Below are 26,731 nucleotides of genomic sequence, written 5' to 3' on the forward strand. Positions count from 1 at the left end.
TCTCCTCCTTGCCAATTCCTCCTCTGAATGGATTCCGGAGGCTAGGATTCTCCTTCTAGATGTGTTTCTGGTGGCTGTGGACGTCTACTCCACGATCCGAATGCACGGGGGAGAGTAGTCGACCTGGGGAGGCCGCCGCCATGCCATACGGCCGCTCATACGAGCGGGCGTGCTCGTATGGGTGGCAATCTTACCCTCCGGAGGCGCGATATGGCCTCCAAATTTCTCCCTTTGCTTTATTTCTTTTATGATAGATGATAATCACAATAAATGACGTGATTCCATCGTAATTTCCTGAAATTCCTTCCATAGTATTTTATTTGCTCCAAAAGACGTTTCCTAGAAAAACCGACAAAAAGCAGTGCACGAACGCGATAAAATTTCACAGAGCCTACGGTGTAGGCACACAATAACCATCAAAATCATCATACATTTTGGACTCATCAACTCCCACAAGCTTATGCCTTGCTCGTCCCCAAGCAAGTACCGCGGTACATGGGGGCAAAATTTGAGGCTGAGACAAAAAAAATTACATCACAAGATACAAATAAGACATCTGTCGAAGCACTTTTTTTTTGTCCAGATACCCTTAAAATGGTTTTTATGAACAATTGTCCTATTATAATTCATCTCTTGACGAACCAACCCGTGGTTGGATGGTTAGGAGGACAGTGGTACCCCTCCTCCCTCCACCACCACCATCACCACCAGGATTCAAGTACTAGACATGACATTGATGCTCGTATTTTGCTAAATTTATTTCAGTCCTTCCGGCTATTTGCATGTAGTGAGAGGAGACGTTCTTGTCAACTAGAAAACCATTTGTGGGGACTTCGTCAATCTGTTGAAGATGCTCTAAATCCATCCAGAGGACATATGGAAATTCTGGTTCCTATTTGTTCAGTTCAAAGAAGAAGAAAAAGAGTTGAAAAGCTAGCACCAGAACCTCCCTGACCCAAGTCAATTTAGGAGCAGAAACCAAATAGAAACAGTACACTCCATGCCAACAACTCTACTTTTATACCCCCCTAAAAGGACCAAACACAAGCATCGACAATAGAACACGAGGGGCCCATTTCTCTCCCAAAAAATTGAAAACCTTTATTGTCCCGTGCAGTGTTTGATCCTTCACGGCGAAGTAATTTTCCATGCAGTACGAGTTTCTTTTATCATTCAGCAGCTCGTAGTGCTTTGAAATAATTGCAGTCGCTTGCAAGAAAAAGAAAAGATATTTGATAGTGTCATCAACCAGATAAAAATGGGGCCTAATAAGCGAGCAGTAGGAGCACGGGAGATTGAGTGCATGCCAAGAATTAGCCTGCAACTCGAATAAAGTTCCGCGCTTTATTTATACCGCCACACCTTTATCTAGCTTGTCCAGCACGTGTCGTTTGCATCGGGTTTACCGCTCTCTCTGACTTTAGTTACGAACTTGAACTTGATTAACATTTTTCTATTACCTTTCCTAACGCTAGTTAGTGTGGTTTGGTTTGTAGTTTAGGATGGTGGTTATTTTTGCCGTCTAGACTCAGTAAAAACGACCCGGTAAGAGTAAGTCCAAGTTCTAAATCATAAAAAAAAAAATAGGAGTAGTAGTCTAAGAGGAATATCTGGGAATAAACCCCGTGTAATTTACTATCCCATTGCCCCATCTGAACTAACTGAAACCATATTTAATTCCGGGGCGTGATGTGAAATCGGGACATAGTCAGGCCGGTTTGGATTGTCGCACACTCATACTGCTGCCACACGCTGACGTGCTCAGCTGTGGCATTGTTTTTGCCAGACATAAATTTGCTGACGACGCTCAAGAAAAGACACATTTGATATTTACTATCATGGATTAGATTGGTCTCAGATTTATCATCACCAAAAGCATCAATCCCCTGCATACGTCATCGAAAGAGATCGTAACTTTGCTCGCGACTGCAAAAGCCCGCAGTAATAATTTCCTTCCCAAGGAGAAACTGAATGAATTAGTAGTAAAGAATCTGCAGATGGTGCAGTGCAGGAGTACAATATTTTTCAAAATGATAGGGTATTCTGTCAAGAGATCCGTTGGGGAGTTAATGGCAGTCCGATCAAAGAGCAGTTAGGCAGTGGCGCCACAGGCCACTGACAGCAGTATTAACTGCGACCTGCCGAGAAGAGGTAGGGGGATAGAGTCGTAGAGGGATCGACCGATTTAACACGGGCCAGATTGAAGGCAAAGGCTAGGTGAAATCATTGACTGCATCTCGCTGGTGGCACAGGGCAGAGGCAGAGGCAGCGGCAGCGGCAGCTGTCTCTGGAGCCAGCCGGCCGGAATATACCCGGCTTTTTCCGTGAAAGGGAAGGGGAATATACTGCGGCTCGGGTGGCTACGTACGGTACGCATGTCTACGTGTGTGGCTGCGGCTTCTACGTACCGTACCGCTCCAGCGCAGCGCAAGATCATGGATCGATCTCCTCGCCCAGATGGCACCACCGCCATTCGACATCTGTGCGCTACTGCAGTTCGCTCATGGCTTCATCAAAGAGAAAATACCACAATGTGCGTCTCTGTTGTTTCGGTATCCTGTTTGTCCGTCGACCAACTTTCTTCTTCTTCTTTTTCGAGTGGTGGTGACCAACTTTCTTCTTTACGCAACGTATAAGCTCTCTGTATTCCGACGAGGTTTCGTCATCGTTATCGTCAGAAAAAAAAAAGAGAAAGTATGGGACGGATTTTTTTCGTTCATCGGGAGAATAAAATTATTCACCGTGCCGTGAAACGCGTCTTCACTGGCAGAAAGCGTGCGGCAAGCACACACAGTGATGTTGGCGTGCACTTGGGACAACCTTTTTCCCCCTTAACAAACAGGAAGCTACCCAAGCAAAGCGAGGGCCAAATACCTACTCCCAACAAGCCAAATTGGAACAGGTGCCTGCACGTATTGCGCCTTGCCTCCATTTCGTTTTCTCCTTTTAAAGAAAGAAAATTTTCCAACTAGTCGACGGCTCCAAATTTCTCACGGCATCTTTCGACGCGCGGCCGGACGTCTATTTTCGCGCGTCCTGTCCCGGCGTGCCTTGTTTATTAGTGCGGGCGAGCTTATCCTCGAGAGACAAACAAATCTTTATCAAAGCAATTTCCATTTCCCTTCCCTTCTCCTCGGTCGACGCAAGCGTGAGCGTGAGGGAGGGATAAGAACAAAACAAAAGCCACAGTTCCCCAGGAAAAATAATCTCTTCTTTACTCGCAGCTGATGGAATCTTTTTGTTATTTTACTAGTAACAGCCCAAGTGAGAGAAGACAGTGAGAAACAGATGGGTCGCATGGAGTCTTTCTGGCCACAAATCCTCCACTCCTACTGTAGTGTTCAAACCAATTATTGGTGGGCAAGCTGGGAAAAAGGTGGAGAAAAACCGACCATTTATATTGACTATTCCTATTTTTTGCACTTTTTTAAATTGTTGTCAAGAAAAGAAAAAGGTATGTCTAGGGGGTATGCATCACATGCAAAATTAGGTACTAGAGCATTTTCTCCTGTTAGGCGGGCAGACCTTTATTTGAAAATCTGGGCCTGCTGACGAAAAACGGCAAATAGTAGCAGTGCTGCAGTGGTATACTTGACTCGGACACATTAAAAGGAGATTGGTCCTGCTAGGCAGGAAAAAAAGGGTGGTGTACTCAATATTCAATTCTAGTGGCATGAAATCATTGTTTGTATTGATCGCGATAATGATGTAGGGATGGGGCCAAGTGGCGTGTCAGTTTCAGAGGTAACCAATACGTTGGGGGCAAAAAGTCTCAACTAATATAGACTATTAAAAACTAATGCAAGACAGGACTATCAACACTGCTTTTTGGAAAAGAAATCATTCAGTCTGCCTCCAATTGAGCATAGGGACATACTGTCAAATCAGAATATGGAGAAATAACAACAGAATGATGACCAACGGAAAAGAAAAGAAAAGAAAAAGGAAGCCTAGAGGGAAGAGCCCCCCCCCCCCCCCCCCCACCCCATGTGAGTGACCTCCCCCTAAAATGAAACACCATTCATCTTTGTCAACAGTCAGTCATTATAGCTTTTGGAGTCGACCACATAAACCAGCTCCATTGTGGTTTCTCCCAAAAATGTACTTCTAGGACCCATTTGATCCATATATGGAAATAATGGAGTGAAATTATGAGTCAATATAATTGAGAGTCATAGAACTTACGATATTCAATTTGGTTCTAAAACTTTGAAAATACATAATTGCAGTCATTTAACTTAACTCAAGCGTGCAGACACTAAATAAATGCGTGTGGGCGTATCCGTATGTATGGCCCCAACCGTCAGTGAGTGATGGCGCTCGGCCAACGCATTTTTACACAAAACACCCTTGCTTTTTTATTCGCGGGAAAAGCCGATCACTGCTACACATTCTTGCATAAAACCCCTCACAATTTTTATTTGCAAAAAGCCCACCACTATACTGCTCATAGATGCGAAAAATTAAAACAAAAGGGGGGCCGCCAGGTCTCAAACCTGTCACTTTAGAACACGAGCCAGTCTAGCCACTGCAGCCTTCACGTTTGGATGTCTAATATGTTACAAATATTGTACATACAAAAAATACTTTACTTTAAAATTGTTCATGTATTATTTTGAAAATATTCATATATTACTTTAAAATTGTTCATGTATTATTATAAAAATGTTTGCATAGTTTATACTAATACAAATACATTTAAAATTACAATTCAAAAATATTATTTTAATTATACAAACATTTCAATAATTATACGCACATTTGTATAGTTCAATGTTTGTATACTTAAAATATTCATAATTTAAAATTAAACTATTGATATGTATATTCAATTGTGTCTAATATTTAAATCTTATATTTTTTTAATATAAGTCATGAGTAAAAATTATACAAAGTGAATATTCGTAAATATTTAGTAAATGTTCATATTCATCATTTTGCATAATTTAAATATAAGTCACGAGTGTATAATTGTTTTTCTATTCAGTGAACATATTTATTTAATAAACATTTATATGTTCATATTGAAAAATATTTTATATATAATACGCAGGTTTGTATTTATTTATTTTATTTAGGAATCATCATTCTATGTATAATAATTTTAAAACACAAATATTTGAACATGATTTTTACTTATGTTTTACAAATATTTTAAAGGTTTTTATTACTTACATTTTACTAAACATTTTTATATAATACACAGGATTATATTTAAAAGTTTTTAATTATTAATCGATGTATGTTGTATACGACTTTCAACACGCAAATATCTGAACATAATTTTATTTCTTATGTCCTACAGATATCTTAAAAAAGTGCGTGCAAAATGGCAGCAGTATCTGCAGGCCATTTAAGCTCCGCATGCGCTCATGTCAATACATATAATTTTGTTGCCACTTAAGAAAAAAAACATATAAGTTTGTTATCCACATTAAACATTTGAATGTGAAGGATGGGGTGGCTAGACCAGCTAGTGTCCTAACCGTGGGTCACCGGACTTGCCCCCCCCCCCCCCCCCCCCCCCCACACACACACACACACACTTTTTTGTGTTAATTTTCGCATCTATGAGCGGTATAGTGGTCGGTTTTCTGCAAATAAAAATGCGAGGGGGTTTTGTGCAGAAATGTGTCACGACTCCCAATGGTCTGGTTTTTCCACAAATAAAAAAATACTAGCGTGTTTTGTCCAAAAATGCTTCAGTCGAGCGCCATCGGTCCTTGACAAATGGGGCCATATACACGGATACGCCCGCATACACGTTTGCGGCTGCATCTCTACGTTTGAGTCAAGTTAAGTGACTACAATTCTGCATTTTTAAAGTTTTAGAACCAAACTAAATATAGCGCAAGTTTTATGACTCCCAGAGATATTGACTCAAAAATATAGTACTAGTTAAGGATTTTGTTTGAAATTGCTTATCTCCTTAATAAAAAGCATGTACATAAAAAGATAAAACAAACGATGCTAGTGGAAAAACTACGTGTTATAGAAAAAAAACTTTGATCACACGCATGTGCTCTAACCACCGGTCACTGCTCGGTTCTGAAATAGCGAGATGTGTACCTCCTCATCTTAGAACTACCAACCATGCATGAAGTATGCAACAAAAAACCAATTTTAAGTAGAATAATGGAGTCTTAGTTTTATTTTGTCATGAGGCAAACATTGATTTTGATTTGATTATATTTATTACAATTTTATGTTTTCTTCCAATTCGTACAAAACAAGCAGCCAAGTTTGGAAAAGATATTGTGTTTTCAAGAGTCTTATACTTGAGAGTGGAGCTCTGGACCCCGAGCTCCATGGAGCTTGAAAAAAAATCAACCTTTTAAGTTCAAAAAATCCTAAAAAATACCCACATGTACATAGGGATGTGAGCACTATCTCTGTAGATTTTCATTGTGAAGTACATTTTGATGTGGTCTAAAAAAATTGATCAAACAAAATCATAATCATGTTTTCTTTGCAACTCACATTAGAGCATCTACACCCGGACCTCTCAAGCCCGCATCATACGCCCGGGCGGGCCGCCCAGTCACTGTCCGGTCACGAAAATCTGACCCCCATGGGAGCCTCAAACGGGCCTCAAACGCCCGGGCTGACCCGCACCCCTCATATCCAGCCCAAATATGAGGCCGATATGGGGGCGCCCGGCGCGCCCGGGCACGCTTGCCGACCCCGCTGCAGGTCATAGCGGTCCCACCTGCATAATGGGGATGAAGCATGAAAATCAAAAAAATTCCTACGAACACCCAAGATCTATCTAGGAGAAGCATATCAACAAGAGGGAAGAGTGTGTCTACGTACCCTCGTAGGCCGAAAGCGAAATTGTATATAACACAGTTGATGTAGTCATACTCTTCGCAATCCGATCACAATCCAACCGATCTAGTGTCGAACGGACGGCACCTCCGAGTTTAGCACACATGCGGCTCGATGACGTCTCCTCCTCCTTGATCCAGCAAGTGAAGGCGGAGAAGTAGATGGGATCACAACCAACACAACAGCATGGTGGTGACGGTAGTGGTGGAGTCGGAATACTGGCAGGGCTTCGCTAAGCAAAAAACCATGGACAAGAACTATGCCGGAAGGGAGAGACGGGGCAGCAGTCAAGGCCAATGTTTTGGGGTGCCTTGCTGCGGCCCCTCATGGGAGAGGACTTGGACTCCAAGTCCATCCTATTCCTTACTAGGACTCCCATTTTTTCCCTTCCCTAGCCACATGGTCTTTTGAGGACTTGGTGCGCCTAGCCCAATAAGGCCAGGGCACCTCCACAGCCCATGCCAGCCCTTGGGACGTGGTGGACCCACTTGTGGACTTCCGAAATCCTCCGGAACCTTCTGGAAGCTTCCCGGTACAATAGCAAAAAAACTGCACCTTTTTCCGGAACCCAAAATATGACTTCCCATATATAAATATTTACCTCTCGACCATTCCGAGACTCGTCGCGACGTCTGGGATCTCATCCGGTAATCCGAGCAACATTGGGTTACCGATCATCAAATAACCCAATACTACTCTAGCATCAACGAACGATAAGCGTGCGACCCTGTGGATTCGTGAATCATGTAGTCATGACCGAGACACCTCTCCTGTAAATAACTAATAGCGGGACCTGGATGCCCATATTGGTTCCTACATATTCCACGAAGATCTTTTATCGGTTGAACCACGATGTCAAGGATTTGGTTAATTCGCATGCAATTCCCTTTGTCCAGCGATATGTTACTTGCCCGAGATTCGATTGTCGGTATCTCCATACCTAGTTCAATCTCGTTACTGGCGAGTCTCTTTACTTGTTCCGTAATACAAGATCTTATGACTAACTCATTAGGCACATTGCTTGCAAGATCTTTACGATGTTGTATTACCGAAAGGGTCCAGAGATATCTCTCCGTCACACGGAGTGACAAATCCTAGTCTTGATATGTGCCAACCCAACAAACACCTTTGTTGATATCTGTAGAGCGCCTTTATGATCACCTAGTTACGAAGTGATGTTTGGATACACACTAAGTATTCCTCTAGTGCCAGGGAGTTGCACGATCTCATGGCCTTAGGAATAGATACTTGACATGAAGAAAGCTGTAACAATAAACAGATACGATCAACTGCTAAGCTTACGGTTGGGTCTTGTCCATCACATCATTCTCCTAATGATATGACCCCGTTATCAAATGACAACTCATTTCTATGGTTAGGAAACCTTAACCATCTTTGATCAACGAGCTAGTCTAGTAGAGGCTCACTAGGGACATAGTATTTGTGTATGTATTCATGCATGTATTTAAGTTTCCGGTCAATACAATTCCAGCATGAATAATAACCTTTATCATGAACAAGGAAATAAGATAATAACCAATTTATTATTGCCTCTAGGGCATATTTACAACAGTCTCCCGCTTGACTAGAGTTAATAATCTAGTTTACATAGTCTTGTGATGTTTGCTTGAACTACGTCGGTATTTCCCCAAAGAGCAAGGGATGATGCAGCACAACAACGGTAGGTATTTCCCTCAGTGATGAGACCAAGGTTATCAAACCAGTAGGAGAACCATGCAACACTACGTGAACGGAACCTGCACACAATAACAAATACTCGCAACCCGACGTATTAAAGGGGTTGTCAATCCCTTTCGGGCAATAGCGCCAGAAATTGGCAAGTGGACGTGAGAAAGTTGTAATAAATTGATAGATAGATCGCCAAATAAAATAAAGTGCAGCAAGGTATTTTTGTAATTTTGTTTTAATAGATCTGAAAATAAAAGCAAATAAAATAGATCGCAAAGGCAAATATAACAAAGAAGAGACCCGGGGGCCGTAGATTTCACTAGTGGCTTCTCTTGAGAAAAATAGCAAACGGTGGGTCAACGAATTACTGTTGGGAAATTGATAGAACTTCAAATAATTATGACGATATCCAGGCAATGATCATTATATAGGCATCACGTCCTAGATTAGTAGACCGACTCCTGCCTGCATCTACTACTATTACTCCACACATCGACCGGTATCCAGCATGCATCTAGTGTATTAAGTTCGTGAAGAAACAAAGTAATGCAATAAGAACGATGACATGATGTAGACAAGATCTATTTATGTAGAAATAGACCCCATCTTGTTATCCTTAATAACAACGATACATACGTGTCGGTTCCCCTTCTGTCACTGGGATCAAGTGCCGTAAGATCGAACCCATCACAAAGCACCTCTTCCCATTGCAAGATAAATAAATCAAGTTGGCCAAACAAAACCCAAATATCGGAGAAGAAGTACGAGGCTATAAGCAATCATGCGTATAAAAGAATAAGATATCAAAGAAGACTCAAATAACTTTCATGGATAAAAAGATAGATCTGATCATAAACTCAAAGTTCATCGGATCCCAACAAACACACCGCAAAAAGAGTTGCCTTCAGTGCTATGGAGTATCAATACTACCCCAACAGATCTACGGGTTACACGCCATTTTTCATGGTCTACGGAGCAGAGGCGGTTCTCCCTAGTGACATCCGTCACGACTCACCCCGTGTGGCGGCTTATGTTGAAGCTGATAATGAAAAGGCACGTCAAGATGCTCTTGACCTTCTGGATGAGGAGTGTGACCTTGCGGCGGCTCGTTCGGTGATTTACCAGCAAGGTCTGCGTCATTATCATAGCCGCCGGGTTAAAACCCGGACCTTTCAAGCAGGTAACTTGGTGCTCCGGCTCATCCATGATCAAACAGACATGCACAAGTTATCCCCACCTTGGGAAGGACCTTTTGTGGTCAGCAAAAATCTGAACAATGGGTCATACTACCTCATTGATATTCGAGAGCACAAGGACTCAAGCAAGTCTGAGGACGAGACCCGCCGGCCGTGGAATATTGCTCATCTTCGTCCATATTACACCTGAGCCACTGGCTCTTGTGATGTACATACTTCTATCAATGTATATATTATGATTAGTATAATAAAGCCGGCATCCCTGATAATTCAGGGCCTCTTGATACGTCTCTGTCGTATCTATAATTTTTTATTGTTCCATGCCAATATTCTACAACTTTCATATATTTTTGGTAACTTTTTATATTATTTTTGGGTCTAACATATTGATCCAGTGCCCAGTGCCAGTTCCTGTTTGTTGCATGTTTTATGTTTCGCAGAAACCCCGTATCAAACAGAATCCAAACGGGATAAAAACGGACGGAGAATATTTTTGGAATATTTGGAAAATTCCGGAAGAAGAATCAACGCGAGACGGTGCCCGAGGTGGCCACGAGGCCGGGGGCGCGCCTGCCCCCCTCGTGGGCCACCCATAAGGCGGTTGACGCTCTTCTTTTGCTGCAAGAAAACTAATTTTTGGGAAAAAAATCACGGCGAAGATTTTATTCCAATCGGAGTTACGGATCTCCATATATATACGAAATGGTGAAAGGGTAGCAGGAGAGCGCAGAAACAGAGAGAGACAGAGAGACAGATCCAATCTTGGAGGGGCTCTCGCCCCTCCCACGCCATGGAGACCATGGACCAGAGGGGAAACCCTTCTCCCATCTAGGGAGAAGGTCAAGGAAGAAGAAGGAGGGGGGCTCTCTCCCCCTCGCTTCCGGTGGCGCCGGAGTGCCACCGGGGGCCATCATCATCATCGCAGTCTTCACCAACATCACCGCCATCATCACCAACTCTTCCCCCCCTCTATGCAGCGGTGTAACCTCTCTCTTACCCTCTGTAATCTCTACTTAAACATGGTGCTCAACGCTATATATTATTTCCCAATGATGTATGGCTATCCTATGATGTTTGAGTAGATCCGTTTTGTCCTATGGGTTATTTGATAATCAAGATTGGTTTGAGTTGCATGTTTTATTATTGGTGCTGTCCTATGGTGCTCTCCGTGTCGCGCAAGCGTGAGGGATCCCCGCCGTAGGGTGTTGCAATGCGTTCATGATTCGCCTATGGTGGGTTGCGTGAGTGACTGAAACACAAACCCGAGTAAGGGGGTTGTTGCGTATGGGATAAAGAGGGCTTGATGCTTTAATGCTATGGTTGGGTTTTATCTTAATGATCTTTAGTAGTTGCGGATGCTTGCTAGAGTTCCAATCATAAGTGCATATGATCCAAGTAGAGAAAGTACGTTAGCTTATGCCTCTCCCTCAAATAAAATTGCAATAATGATTACCGGTCTAGTTATCGATTGCCTAGGGACAAATAAATTTCTCATGACAAAAAGCTCTCTACTAAAACTAACTTAGTTGTGTCTTCATCTAAACAGCCCCTAGATTTTATTTACGCTCTCTTTTTATTCTTGCAAACCTATCCGAAAACACCTACAAAGTACTTCTAGTTTCATACTTGTTCTAGGTAAAGCGAACGTTAAGCGTGCGTAGAGTTGTATCGGTGGTCGATAGAACTTGAGGGAATATTTGTTCTACCTTTAGCTCCTCGTTGGGTTCGACACTCTTACTTATCGAAAGAGGCTACAATTGATCCCCTATACTTGTGGGTTATCAAGACCTTTTTCTGGCGCCGTTGCCGTGGAGCAATAGCGTGGGGTGAATATTCTCTGTGTGCTTGTTTGCTTTATCACTAAGTAATTTTTATTTGTTGTTCTTAGTTGTTCTCTATCTTTAGTTATGGATATGGAACACGAAATACAAAAAAAATTAGGTGTAGTTGCTGATCATGGAGATGGGGAACCTCCTAAAACCCTCGATGCTCGTTATGTGATAGATATTACGTACTACTTTGATAATCCTGAGAAAACCCCATTCAATTTGGTAATGGGAGACACGTTGGATCAACGTGAATACTTTAGGGATTATCGCTTGACACAAAAAGGGAAACTATTATGGGATCATATTTATATGTTGAAGTGGTATGCTAGGCAACTATGCTTGAGATATGATTATACTTGTTGCTCTAGGATGAAGTCTCCACACCTTCCCTTTTCATGCAAATTTAATGATAATGAAACCTTGGCTTCTTATGCTAGAGGTATATATGATTACTATGATGCGGAATAAATAGAAGAATTTTTTGCTTTTATGGGTGCTTATGAAATTGAATCTATGTTCAAAGAATATGAAAATCTTTATGATGCTGTTTACAGACCTAAAAATTTAGCTATCCTTAAATATTGTTATGAGAATTATGAATACAACTCCGATATTGATGTGTTTATTGAGAAAGTCTCCGCTGTCCCAGAAGAGACTAATATTTTGCAGGAATCTATGGAAGAAGAAATTGATGAAACTGTGAGCTCATTGGATGAAAAAGATGAGGAGGAGAGCGAAGAACAAAAGGAGGAAGAGCGGATTGATCACCCGTGCCCACCTTCTAATGAGAGTAACTCTTCAACTCATACATTGTTTAATTTCCCTTCATGCTTACCGAAGGATGAATGCTATGATAATTGCTATGATCCCGTTGATTCTTTTGAAATATCCCTTTTTGATGATGCTTGCTATGCTTGTGGCCAAGATGCCAATATGAATTATGCTTATGGATATGAACTTGCTATAGTTCCTATTGTTAAACATGAAATTGTTGCTATTGCACCCACACATGATAGTCCTATTATCTTTTTGAATTCTCCAAGCTACACTATATTGGAGAAGTTTGTGCTTATTAAGGATTATATTGATGGGTTGCCTTTTACTACTACACATGATGATTTTGATGGATATAATATGCATGTGCTTGCTGCTCCTACTTGCAATTATTATGAGAGAGGAACTATATCTCCACCTCTCTATGTTTCCAACACGATAAAATTGCAAGAAACTGTTTATACTATGCGTTGGCCTTTACTTTCTGTGCATGAATTGTTCTTTTATGACATGCCAATGCATAGGAAGAGAGTTAGACTTCGTTGTTGCATGATATATGTTGCCTTGTGCTCTCCACTAAATGCCAAATCATTGTTAATTAAAATTGGCTTTGATATACCTTGGGTCCGGGTGGATTCATTACTTGAGCACCTTATGCCTAGCTTAATGGCTTTAAAGAAAGCGCTGCCAGGGATACAACCCGGAAGTTTTAGAGAGTCATTTGTTTCTATTGAGTGCTTTCATATAGTTTAAAAACAACAAAAATAAAGAGGAGAACCCAAAACTTTTTCAAAAAGGAAAGTGAAAGTGAGAGAGACAAGCATTGTTGAAGTGGGAGCTAGCCTTGAACTTTGTTCATGCTCACGGAAACTTTTTTTTTTGAATGAAAGGGGTTGCCCCCTGCCCCAATTTTATAGATTGAAGCAGACAAAGCAGTCACAACCAGTTTCACATCGCCTAAGCAGGGAATAAAACTACTCTCCAGGAGACTACGCTACCTAGAGCTCGAGAGCAGAAGTTCTCTCCAACACAATAGGAATGCAATCTAGGTACTTATTATTACATAGCCACATCAGAAGGAAAGGGAACAACGATAGATTTTCTTCCACTGATCGATACCCATCATGCTCCCCTCCCACACCTCAACTTTGTGAATCTTGATTACAGAAACTTTTCAACAAAAATAATTATCCCCTTGTACAATTCCATTGTATTATAAAAATAATGTGCCAAGGTTTGCCTTTAGGATGTTTACAATGCTTGTTGGTTTGTACGGTGCAGGACAGAAACTTTGGCTGTAGTGCACGATTTTTAATTTTTTACTGGAACGTCAAACGGTTCTGATTCTTTCTGAAATGTCTTTCTATACAAATTATTTATTTTTCCTAATTTTGGCAGAATTTTTCAAGTAACAGAAGTATGGTGAATGTTCATATTATTACAGACTGTTCTGTTTTAGACAGATTCTGTTTTGATGCATAGTTTGCTTGTTTTGATGAAACTATTGATTTATATCAGTGGATTAAGCCATGGAAAAGTTATACTACAGTAGAAAAAATGCCAAAACAAAATATGAATTGGTTTGCAACAGTATTTAGAGTAGTGATTTGCTTTACTATACTAACGGATCTTACCGAGTTTTCTGTTGAAGTTTTGTGTGGATGAAGTGTTCGATGATCGAGGAGGTCTCGATATGAGAAGAAGGAAGAGAGGCAAGAGCTCAAGCTTGGGGATGCCCAAGGCACCCCAATTAAATATTCAAGGAGACTCAAGCATCTAAGCTTGGGGATGCCCCGGAAGGCGTCCCCTCTTTCTTCAACAAGTATCGGTATGTTTTTGGATCCGTTTCGTTCATGCGATATGTGTAAATCTTGGAGCGTCTTTTGAATTTAGTTTTCATTTTTATTTTATGCATCATGTTAGTATGAGATAGTCCTTGGTTGATTTATAGAATGCTCTTTGCACTTCACTTATATCTTTTGAGTATGGCTTTATAGAATGCTTCATGTGCTTCACTTATATCATTTGAAGTTTGGATTGCCTGTTTCTCTTTACATAGAAAACCGCCATTTGTAGAATACTCTTTTGCTTTACTTATATTTGTTAGAGCGTGGGCATATCTTTTGTAGAAAGAATTAAAATCTCTTGCTTCACTTATATCCATTTAGAGAGTTGACAGGAACTGGTCATTCACATGGTTAGTCATAAAATCCTACATAAAACTTGTAGATCACTGAATATGATATGTTTGATTCCTTGCAATAGTTTTGCGATATAAAGATGGTGATATTAGAGTCATGCTAGTGGGTAGTTGTGGATTGTAGAAATACTTGTGTTGAGGTTTGTGATTCCCATAGCATGCACGTATGGTGAACCGTTATGTAACGAAGTTGGAGCATGAGGTATTTATTGATTGTCTTCCTTATGAGTGGCGGTCAGGGACGAGCGATGGTCTTTTCCTACCAATCTATCCCCCTAGGAGCATGCGCGTAGTACTTTGTTTTGATGACTAATAGATTTTTGCAATAAGTATGTGAGTTCTTTATGACTAATGTTGAATCCATGGATTATACGCACTCTCACCCTTCCATCATTGCTAGCCTCTTCGGTACCGTGCATTGCCCTTTCTCACCTCGAGAGTTGGTGCAAACTTCGCCGGTGCATCCAAACCCCGTGATACGATACGCTCTATCACACATAAGCCTCCTTATATCTTCCTCAAAACAGCCACCATACCTACCTATCATGGCATTTTCATAGCCATTCCGAGATATATTGCCATGCAACTTCCATCATCATCACATACATGACTTGAGCATTTATTGTCATATTGCTTTGCATGATCGTAAGATAGCTAGCATGATTTTTTCATGGCTTGTCCATTTTTTGATATCATTGCTATGCTAGATCATTGCATATCCCGGTACACCACCGGAGGCATTCATATAGAGTCATATTTTGTTCTAGTATTGAGTTGTAATCATTGAGTTGTAAGTAAATAAAAGTGTGATGATCATCATTATTAGAACATTGTCCCATGTGAGGTTATCAAAATAAAAGTGGCCAAAGAAGCCCCAAAAAAAGAGAGAGGCCATAGAAGCCTACAAAAAAAAGAGAAAAAAAAGAAAAAAAAAGAGCGGCAGCAGGAGAGCGCAGAAACAGAGAGACAGAGAGAGAGATCCAATCTCGGAGGGGCACTCGCCCCTCCCACGCCATGGAGACCATGGACCAGAGGGGAAACCCTTCTCCCATCTAGGGAGAAGGTCAAGGAAGAAGAAGAAGGAGGGGGGCTCTCTCCCCCTCGTTTCCGGTGGCGCCGGAGTGCCACCGGGGGCCATCATCATCACCGCAGTCTTCACCAACAACATCACCGCCATCATCACCAACTCTTCCCCCCTCTATGCAGCGGTGTAACCTCTCTCTTACCCATGTAATCTCTACTTAAACATGATGCTCAACGCTATATATTATTTCCCAATGATGTATGGCTATCCTATGATGTTTGAGTAGATCCGTTTTGTCCTATGGGTTATTTGATGATCAAGATTGGTTTGAGTTGCATGTTTTATTATTGGTGCTGTCCTATGGTGCTCTCCGTGTCGCGCAAGCGTGAGGGATCCCCGCTGTAGGGTGTTGCAATACGTTCATGATTCGCTTATAGTGGGTTGCGTGAGTGACTGAAACACAAACCCGAGTAAGGGGGTTGTTGCGTATGGGATAAAGAGGACTTGATGCTTTAATGCTATGGTTGGGTTTTACCTTAATGATCTTTAGTAGTTGCGGATGCTTGCTAGAGTTCCAATCATAAGTGCATATGATCCAAGTAGAGAAAGTATGTTAACTTATGCCTCTCCCTCAAATAAAATTGCAATAATGATTACCGGTCTAGTTATTGATTGCCTAGGGACAAATAACTTTCTCGTGATAAAAAAGCTCTCTACTAAAACTAACTTAGTTGTGTCTTCATCTAAACAGCCCCTAAATTTTATTTACGCTCTCTTTTTATTCTTGTAAACCTATCCGAAAACACTTACAAAGTACTTCTAGTTTCATACTTGTTCTAGGTAAAGCGAATGTTAAGCGTGCGTAGAGTTGTATCGGTGGTCGATAGAACTTGAGGGAATATTTGTTCTACCTTTAGCTCCTCGTTGGGTTCGACACTCTTACTTATCGAAAGAGGCTACAATTGATCCCCTGTACTTGTGGGTTATCACCTCTGTCGTTTCTTTTCTGAGAATCTGAGTCTTTATTGTTACTTCATAAGATCACTTGGGGGCTTCCTGCTTATTGAGCATAGCTATGACTACCCTCTTGATCCGGCTTGTACGCCTTTTTTACAAATGACTTGGGGGCTTCCTGCTCATTGAGCATAGCTATGACTACCCTTTGATCCGGCTCATACGCCTGGTTGCAAATAACTTGGGAGTTCTTTTCCTAAAGTTAAAAGGTTACCAAAGAGAACTTGTTACAATGAACAATTCAAACATAGGTAACCTGCCTTGATGGCTTGTTGAAAAAATCATTTGGGGGCTTCCTGTTTCTTGAATATAGCCTTATTTACCCTTTTGATTGGCTTGGACGCCGGGTGTATTCACCCAAAATCCGGGTTATCCTGCCTTTGTATGCCTAACACTCCGACCAGGTAATCCTGGAATGACTCGCCGTACTCTTGACAGTCACTCTTATAAAGACCCTGAACTTGTCAAAGTTAAAACGACGATTGGTCATGTGAGGCCTGGCTTATAGGTTGAATTAAGGTTTAACTCAGTGGATGTGCGGCCCTTGAATAGCACTTGCTATTGAGGCTTGGCAGCCTATGAAGGCCTTGTTTTTCTGGATTTGTATTTGCTTTGAACATTTTTTGGGTTCATCCTGTGTACCATATTGATATATGGTTTAAATTTGGTTTGGGCCATGTTGCCTTGATCCTTATGATTCATATTTGAATTTATCCGGAGTTTTGATAACCCGGCCTGGCTCTGGACGATAAGTCGCCAGTGTGTTCTGCGCTTGGAGTTTTGCGCTCTAAGTCTTTGGGCTGTTACCCTTACTGCGTGTGGCATGGTAAGCCGGCAGTATGGACAAATATCACAGGTATGATATTTACTTTGTTATGATTATATGAGGTTTTGATAAACCCGCCCTGGTTATGGGTTATATAGTTACCAGTGGATTTTATATGGGGCATTGTGACCCGCGTGGCGTAAACCACTGGGGCACATGTTATCTGCTTAGGACAGGAAATATGATAACTATGGTCTGCATAATTTGACGATATTATAAAACAACAGTGCCAGATCTTTAACTAACAAGATCGGTGGTTCAAAAGTGTTATGCAAGTAAAGCGTGCATGATGGCACGACAGATCATTGTTTATCTAGCCTATTACAAGGCACCTACAGGCCCAAAAGAAGTGTTTTGGAGCATACACCATCTCATGTTGCAAATATTAACCCGGCCCTTGGATTAATGGTCTCGACCTTGGCGGGTGGAGGATTCCGGGTCATCTTGCACCGGTTCATCATCTTCTTCTTCACCCGTTGGCTGGAAGTCAGATGTGGCCCAATTGGTCCCAGACAAAGCTTTGAACACAACCTCGTCATCAATAAGTGTTGACGGGTCAATATCAGGGGCAAAGGTGTGCTTACGAATTGGCGGAATAAGGTCCTGGGCTTCATGAACCGGCGCTTTTACCTTCTTGTTTTCAACATCATAAACCGCCTGGTACTGGGACATGTCCATATCTTCAGCCAACTTGCTTGCTAATGGACGCATTCCCCTTACTATTTCGGCAAAGTCAGCAGCGCTGAAGGGAGACCCGTCTTCTTTTACGCTTGGGCAGCCACTAGCCAATTCTTCTGGATCAAGATCTGCTAGCCACTCCTTTGCCTGGCTTAATGTGGTGATGGCACCGGCCCTGGCGGCTGATCGCTTCAACTCTTCGATTCTTTGCGGTAGCACAGATAGCCTCTCCAGCACTTCCTTGATGAGAGAAGGTGGTGACGTTTTGTGTAAGGTGGCAGAGATGGCTCGTTGAGCGCCAGTGTACAATTGCTCCACAAGAGTATATGTGGCTTTGAGTTTGACGCGCTTATCTTGACCAAGGCTGGAGCTTCTCAGGCCTTCATCAATGAAAAAGTATTGGTAAATTGGGTAATGATTGATATAAATTGCTATGGAAAGATTGAAGTACAGTGTTACTTACCAAAGATGGCGGCTGTCATGATGTTAATTTGACACTTTAAGCCGGAAAGCTCGTCAGCCACCGGCTTAAGGGCAGCCTCTGCTTCCTTGGCTCTTTTCAACAGAGCTGTCTTCTCAGTCTCCTAGCTTGTCCTGTCATCCTTGAAGTCCTTTTTCAACTTCTCCATCTCTTCCAAGGCGGTTGTCAATTCTAATTTGGCCTTGGAAGTTTCAGATTGTTGAGACTTGATATTTTGCTGAAGATCGGCGACTTGGGATTCTTTCATATTTAGCTCCGCCTGTAGTATGCAAATGATAGGCAGCATTACAATCATTTTCTTTGAAGTCCCAAGCACAATACAAGTATTTCACTTGGCACTTGGGGGCTAATGCACATTGCTCTTTTTTGAAGACAATTCTATGATGACCCGGCTACACTGTTATGACTATAGCCGACTCATGGGGGCTACATACTTGGATTCTATTCACATTTATGGTGATAAGTCCTGGCTTATCCATGCTGATTAAGCCGGCCCTTAGGGGCTACAAGTGAAAAAATTGATTACTACTATTTGAAGTCCCGGCTTCACTTGACAGTTTAAGCCGGCCCTTGGGGGCTTCTTGTTTTGATCTTGATATATATAAGGCTATCTCAAGTCTACACCATATTCAATTCTATCATATCGAGTAGACTTGGTGGCTAACAGAAGTATATTTATATGAAGAAGATTGTAGCGTTTACCTCAAAATGTTCCTTCATAAGATTGACTAAGCCGGCCTCAAGGTCACGGCTTGTATGAAGACGGTTCAGATACCTAGAGTGGATCTCTTGAGCACTGTATTGGGCATAGCTTTCCAAATTCACCGACCATTTGCCTTTGTCAGCAACGGATAACTCTTCCTTAGGACTATGCTTTGAAAAGATAGTGGGGTTGCCCGGCATCGTGTAACCAAGCCTAGTAATGACAACATCATCAGCCTTCTCTTCAGTAGGCTTGATGGGACTTGGCGGCTTGGTAGTGGTCGGTTCAACATCCATATGGTCTATGGTGACGTTGTGCTCCTCTGGTGGCGGGTCATCAATGGTGGCCTCAGCAGCTTGGAGAGAAGTTTCTATTGTTTGCTTCTCCGGTTCATGGAGATTTGAGTCTTCAACTGTTTTGGTCACCTTCAGCTTCTTGCTGGGCTTTGCCATAACGCTTAAAATGAAGCACAAGATAGGGTTAATACGACAATTAAGTGCATGATAGAAAGCCGATAGAATTAACATTCTTACCCGGGCACGGTCTTGAAGACTGGGATTTGGGTCCCAGTTGAGTCATCGGAGGAGGAATGAGATGTTCCCTGGTAATTTGAGTTGGAAGGGTTAAGAGGCTGTCGAAAAAGACCCGCCTTGGGATAAGCTAAGTCGGAAGTATGTGAAACCTCTGGACGACGCTTGCGAGGAGCCGGTGTGTTTGGTAAGCCAGATGAGAGAATCCCGCCACCGCTGTTCCGGGTCATGCGGCGAGCTTCATGTTGCTGCTTCTTCAAAATAAAGTTGGGATCCAAATAAGCTAAAGGATGAGAAAACCTTACTTTCCGGCTTGCTTGACGAACTTTCTGTCTTGGCAGAGGTTCTGAGTCGGAGGAAAGGATAGTTACCTCTTCGCCATCTGCGTGGCTGCCTTCCGCGTCATCCTGATAGTGATCATTGTCAATAAGATGTACAAAAAATGAGCCAAGGGAATCAAGTTCTACCTCCGACTCAATGTCATCCAAGTCAAATAGCTCGGAGGTGTTGGTCTTCTTCTTGGCAGGCTTTTTCTGAGCCTTATTCTTGGTCCGGGTCGTCTTGCCCGGCTTATCCTGCAGCTTTCTATTCCAAAAAGGAGAATCGGCCTGTGGAAATCAAATGGTTATAAGAGGACAGTTTAAGTGAAACTATGATTCAACTGAAAATTGTTTACAAGCTTGCAGCTGGTGGCTTGTTGAGAGTGCAGAAAGGATTCAGTCCGGTTTTGCTGCAATCTACCAAGCTCTCATTCAATATAGACTTGGTCATATTATTGATATCCTCATCAGTCAACTAAATCTGGCAGTGGCGTTGTGGATCTTTTAAGTCGCCGGTGTACTCGCACATCAAGCCGGGGCGGCGGCTTAAGGGCAGAACTCTCCAGGCGACCCAGCATCGAGCCAGATCGATTTTGGTCAAGCCGTTGGCCATTAAGGCTCGAATCTTTGAAAAGATGAGCATATTTTTTTCTATTCCGCTATGCTGATACGGTTCGGAAGAGGATGCCTGTTGCTTAGTTGGCTGGCACGGTAACCCGGCAGAGGATTTTCCCCTTTTGGAGAAGTGTCTTGGCAATAAAACCAAGTTTGGTCCCAGTCCTTGGGATGACTGGGCAGTTTGGCGGCTGGCAAAGTGGCTTCTTTCCGCCTTTGAATCAAAATGCAACCTAAGTCTAGGCTGGGGCCGTCTATGAACTTGGTCTGCCAGTTTAAATAGTAAAATTCCCTGAATAGTTCTATAGTGGGCTCCTGTTGAAGGTACACCTCGCAGAACACTTGAAAGTTGCAGATGTTTGAAATGGAATTTGGCCCAATATCTTGAGGATGGAGCTTGAAAAAGTGCAGCACATCATGGAAGGATTTTGAACCGGGAGGGCTAAAACCCCGGAGCAGATTATCGGTGAAGACAATTACTTCACCGTCCTTAGGCTCAATAGGGATTTCTATGCGTGGGACCCTCCAATGGATGACATCTTTTTGACCTAGAACGCCTGTTTGGACATACTCGTTCAATGCTTCCTCGGTGACCCGGGAAACGACCCAGTTGCATGCGGTGACAGTCTTAGTCATTTTTGAGGATGAAGGCCTAAAAGAAAGAAATATTGCCAGTTTAAGATTATGCTGCTAAGCCGACCCATTGATTCAAAAATAAAGTGCTATAAAGATCCAATATGTTAAGCCAGAAGATAGCGTTGAGTTATGCAGATATATCTATTGGCGGCTTAAAAGGGGACTAATGGTACATGGCGGGTTATGGATTATCAGTTAAGCCGCCCGAACAGGTGTCATATTTCAGATCTATAAGTGATGAATTGCTAAGTGTTGAACAAACAGATTTTATAGATTGGTGCTGAAAATTTGGATCTACAGCAGTTTGAAAATAAAATAAATTCTAGACCTAAAAGTGAAGGCAGTGGAAGAACTTGGGTGTTTTGATGAATCTTATACAGGAAAATTCCTACTGTAACTGAGAAAAGGAGGCTAAAGCTACTACTATGTGTTTTCAATATTACGTTCAGATCCAACTACGTGATCTAAAGAGGGAAAACGAAGAACAGAGAGGAACTCCGACGAATAGCGGAACCCTAATGCAGATCTGTAGCAAGGGATGATGAATACATGTTGGTGCTGATGGACAACGGAGAAGTGCCGCGATTTCTGTACGCGTTCAGGTTGATGCAGCGGCCTGGCTTCGGGCTGTTGAAGAAGGTCGACGGAGGCGGCAGAGCTCTGGTCGCGGTGGCATTGAGAGGAAGGAGAAGAAGAGGCAGTGGCAGGGGGTAAAAGTGAAAACAGGGGCCCCCTGTCCCTATTTATAAGGTAGTGGATAGATGGCATGCGCGGGAATTGAGGAGGCCAAAAAATGATTATGTGGCTGCACGGATGCCTCGATTTTCGGGAAGGCCATTAAAGATAAAGATATGCTGAGATATTCTCGGTTTTGTGTGAAGTTAATGCGAAATGACATCATGGCGGGTTAACACAAATCTGTGAGCTAACGTCATGGCGGGTTACAGCAAGTTCATAAAGTTGATGATGGAAGTTTCTGCTAAGTCAAGTGCTGAAGATTGATGTGAACAAGTTCAAATCAACCTGGGGCCTAATGTTGGGGATATAACTATTGGGTATGACCCGCCCAGGAGGGGCCGGGTCATACCGCTGGCGACTTAAGGATGAAGATGGCGGGTTATGAAGCAAGCCTATTGAAGGCCCAAGGCCCAGAGGTGACTTGAGGCCCAAGAGGATAAACCGCCATATGTGTAACTTGTATTGTAAGGCACGCTTAGTTAGTCTCCGAGCCGGACACGTTGTGTGTGAGCCCGCCGGGACTCTGTAAGCCGCCGGGCATCAACCTGTGTATATAAAGGGGTGACCCGGGTGCGGGTTAAGGGAAGTAACAATCAATCGAGAGCTAGGTCAAGCGTATTCGCTCCGTGGTAATCGAAACCCAAGCAATACAACCTAAAGCAGGAGTAGGCTTTTACCTCATTGAGAGGGGCCGAACCTAGGTAAACTCTCTGTGTCCTTTGTCCCGTTTAACCCCTTCAAGCTAACCTAGTTGCTATGGCTCCACACCTAAGTCCTTTTACTAGGGCTTCTGCCGTGTTAAGTCCATGACAATATGGATCTCCAAGAGACCATTGTATTTAGAATCAAAAGAGAGAGAGATAGATAGATAGAGAGAGAGAGAGAGGAAGCCATCTAGCTACTAATTATGGACCCATAGGTCTACAAAGAACTACTCACACATGATCGGAGAGGCACCAATGGAATGGTGTCTAGATTGGATCTAGTGGTTCTGGAACTTGCGGTGGCTGGAATTGATTTTCGTCGACTCCCCTAGGGTTCTGGAATATTGGGGTATTTATAGAGCAAAGAGGCGGTTCGGGAGGCCACCAAGGTGGGCACAACCCACCAGGGCGCGCCTGGGCCTCCAGGCGCGCCCTGGTGTCTTGTGCTCACCTCGGGCTCCCTCTTCGGTACTTCTTTGGCCCATTGGATGTCTTCTGGTCCTTTAAAAATCCACAAAAAGTTTTGCTGCGTTTGGACTCCGTTTGGTATTGATTTCCTGTGATGTAAAAGACATGAAGAAAACAACAACTGGCACTGGTCACTATGTCAATAGGTTAGTACCAAAAAATTATATAAAATGACTATAAAATGATTGTAAAGCATCCAAGAATGATAACATAACAGCATGGAACAATAAAAAATTATAGATACAATGGATACGTATCAACATCTCCAATCTTAATTCATGCTCGTCCTCGAGTAGGTAAATGATAAAAACAGAATTTTTGATGTGGAATGCTGCCTAACATGCTCATCACATATTATTTTCTTTGTAGCAAGGACATTTGGGCTTTTATATGGTTCGAAGCAATAGTCTAGTTTTCACATGAGACTTAAATACTCAAGCATATCAACAAGCAACCATGTCTTCCAAAATATCAAAGCTAAAATAAGTTATCCCTAGCCCATTATGCTTAATCATTGATCCATTCATGAAACACACTCGCATATTAGCTACACCCAATGCTCATGAAACACACTCGCATATTAGCTACACCCAATGCCCCTTAGTTGGTGCTTTATAAGAGAAGATGGAGACTCAAATTAAAAATAAAAATTGCATAAAGTGAAAGAAAGGCCCTTCGTAGAGGGAAGTAGGGATTTGTAGAGGTGCCATAGCTCAAAGAGAAAAAGATAAGACATAAAAACATTTTGGGAGGCATGCTTTTCCTGTCAACGAGAATGATCGAGTAGTTCCCAATACTTTCCATGCTAGATATATCATAGGCGGTTCCCAAACAGAAATTAAAGATTATTCCTTTTTCAACCATACTTTCACTTTCCATGGCTAACCGTATCCACGTGTGCCCTCCATACCAACACTTTCAAAGGAATTTATTATTTGACAACATAAAGTAAATTCATTTTTCATTTGGGGACTGGGCATCCCTAATACCTTTGCCTTACTCTCGTGCAATGACAAGTGAATAAACACTCATCGTGAGAATAACATATCTAGCATGGAAATATATTAGCCACCCCCTACCGTTTCATGAGCAGTATGAGCACACAAAAGAGAAATTTATTTTGAAAATTAGAGATGGCACACTACTGCAGGATACTACTAACGCGACACTACAACCAGAGACCCTTTGACAAAATTGTGTGCGATGCAATAATCACAAACGATGGTGTAAAAACCGTCAAAAAGGTGCAAAACATTTTCTATGGCGGAGCCATCAAACACGGTTCAGATTTTAGTTGCGTGTGCGATGCAGGGCACACGGTTAATCCATCCGACCTGTTTGCAATAGGAAAAACAACAGAAACAGGCAACCATATCAATATGTGTGCGATATATGGCATACGGTTCACTCAGACGAACTGTTTTCGATTAGGGAACACAACAGAAATGGTTCAACTTAACAAGATGTGTGTGATATGCGCATACAGTTCACATGGATGAACTGTTTGCGATGAGCCAAAAGAACAGAAATGAGTCGTGTAAACAAGATGTGTATGATACGTGGCAAACAACTGACTCGGATGAACTGTTTGCGATGAGAAATTACAACACAGACGATGAATACAGTTAGTTCGTGTGCGATTCTGTGTGTACAAAATCTTTGAAAAATGCAAACTAGTTGCTTGCGGTGGCTAGGAGTATCGCACAGATGCGTCTGCAAGTACTCGTGTGCGATGATTAGTAAGTTACACATACGTTTCCTTATGTTAACATGTATGTGAATTTGCAATATGGACAGTTAATATGCAAATGCCTTCTGGACATCGGGCACACGCTTAAACTCAATGAACTGTGTACGATACTAATACTTTCCATGAAAATTTAAGAACTTGGGTAACAGCATTTGAGTAACATATATATATAGTGGTTACACTATTCGACAAAAGGAGGATCTTCGTAACACGGTTTTGACAACCATATGGTCCATATCTACATACTTAACATAGTAACAGCTAGCACATTTTAAGAGGCTGAGGGCCAACAACCACAACTATCCGCTGGAAGTAGCTTGATCACGGCGACTCGGCATCTCGTCAATGAAAAGGAAGAGCCCTCTTATGCCTTGGTAGAGCATGAGTAGAACAGTGTCTCCAATTTTCCAATATGGATGCATTGCCACGACAAGCGAGAACTTGTTAATTTGAATGGTTCCATTTCTGCGGGAATGCAGTACCTTGCAATCACTTTGGCGTTATTAGCAGGCACAAGTGTAATTCGACCACGTCGGGAAATTGATCCAGGAACTACTACAGCGGGCAATTTCTGTTGACATGTAGAATAAAAACCAATTGTAACATATCATTGAAGATATATATAGTTTATGAGCATCAACATTAAAATGAGACTTTTTACCAGCGTTTTGTGCACACAATTGGTCTTGTTCAATTTTTGCACCATAGGTCTAATTTATCCCATCCAAAATCCAGCGTTCATACGCTGTGCTATCTCTGTCAGATTATCAACAAAGTTTATGACATGCTTCAAGTCCTTCCAGTGAAATTTGGTACGCTTAGTAACATACAGATCGTTCACTATGCATCCAACATATCCTGCTTAAAAGGTGGAAAGGTATTATTTATTCAGAAAATAAAGAATATATAGTGCACATAAATTGGTAAATAGAATTTGTTACTGCTTAGGAACAGAGTCAGAATATGAAACTCACAATTGGTTGCTTAAATAGTGATCAATTAGTCAGAACAAATACCCCGATTTTGCTAAGTAATATGACAGCATGGAGAAAGTTGAAAGGACACCAACCTCGATCAGACTTTGATCGGCTGATGACGTTGGGGAAATAAACGTCCATGTTAATTAGACCAGGCTGTGGTGCACGCACTAGAATTTTATTGCCAGATTTTAGTTCATAACACTTAGACATTTTTCTCCAAAGGTCCGCATTAAAATAGGAGTGACCATCTTTATCAAGTTTTACGCTAACCGTCATTATAAATCCATGCTGCGTTGTAAATATGACATCCTGGGAGTCATCAATAAAGTAAAGCCCAAGATTTCCTTCTACTCCTGTTCTTGCAAAGCAAGGGATGTACTGCTTGAAATGAAAATTAAGATCGTAAATTAGATATATTGAAATAACAAAGCAAGATGCAAATATGGTAGTAACTGATAGAACAGATCAATATATAGACGAAAGCAAAGTACAAAAATATAGAATTAAAAATAGATAATGTAACAAAGATTTGATGCATAGATAATGTAGCAACAGACGGTATATGTTCACAAATTTAGGCCACGCCGACCGTGGTAGGTTCAGATTGAACATACCGAGCGCTCCCTGAAGTCATCCGGAATGGTGGGATAGAACTTCGTTTCCGACTGGCCACGACCACACTTGCCCGATTTGTGCTTGCACTGTGGACACATGAATGAACACCCACGAATGAGCTAGAACAAAAATG

This window comes from Aegilops tauschii, chromosome 5, assembly GCF_002575655.3.
Source record: "Aegilops tauschii subsp. strangulata cultivar AL8/78 chromosome 5, Aet v6.0, whole genome shotgun sequence".
Taxonomy (NCBI): domain Eukaryota; kingdom Viridiplantae; phylum Streptophyta; class Magnoliopsida; order Poales; family Poaceae; genus Aegilops; species Aegilops tauschii.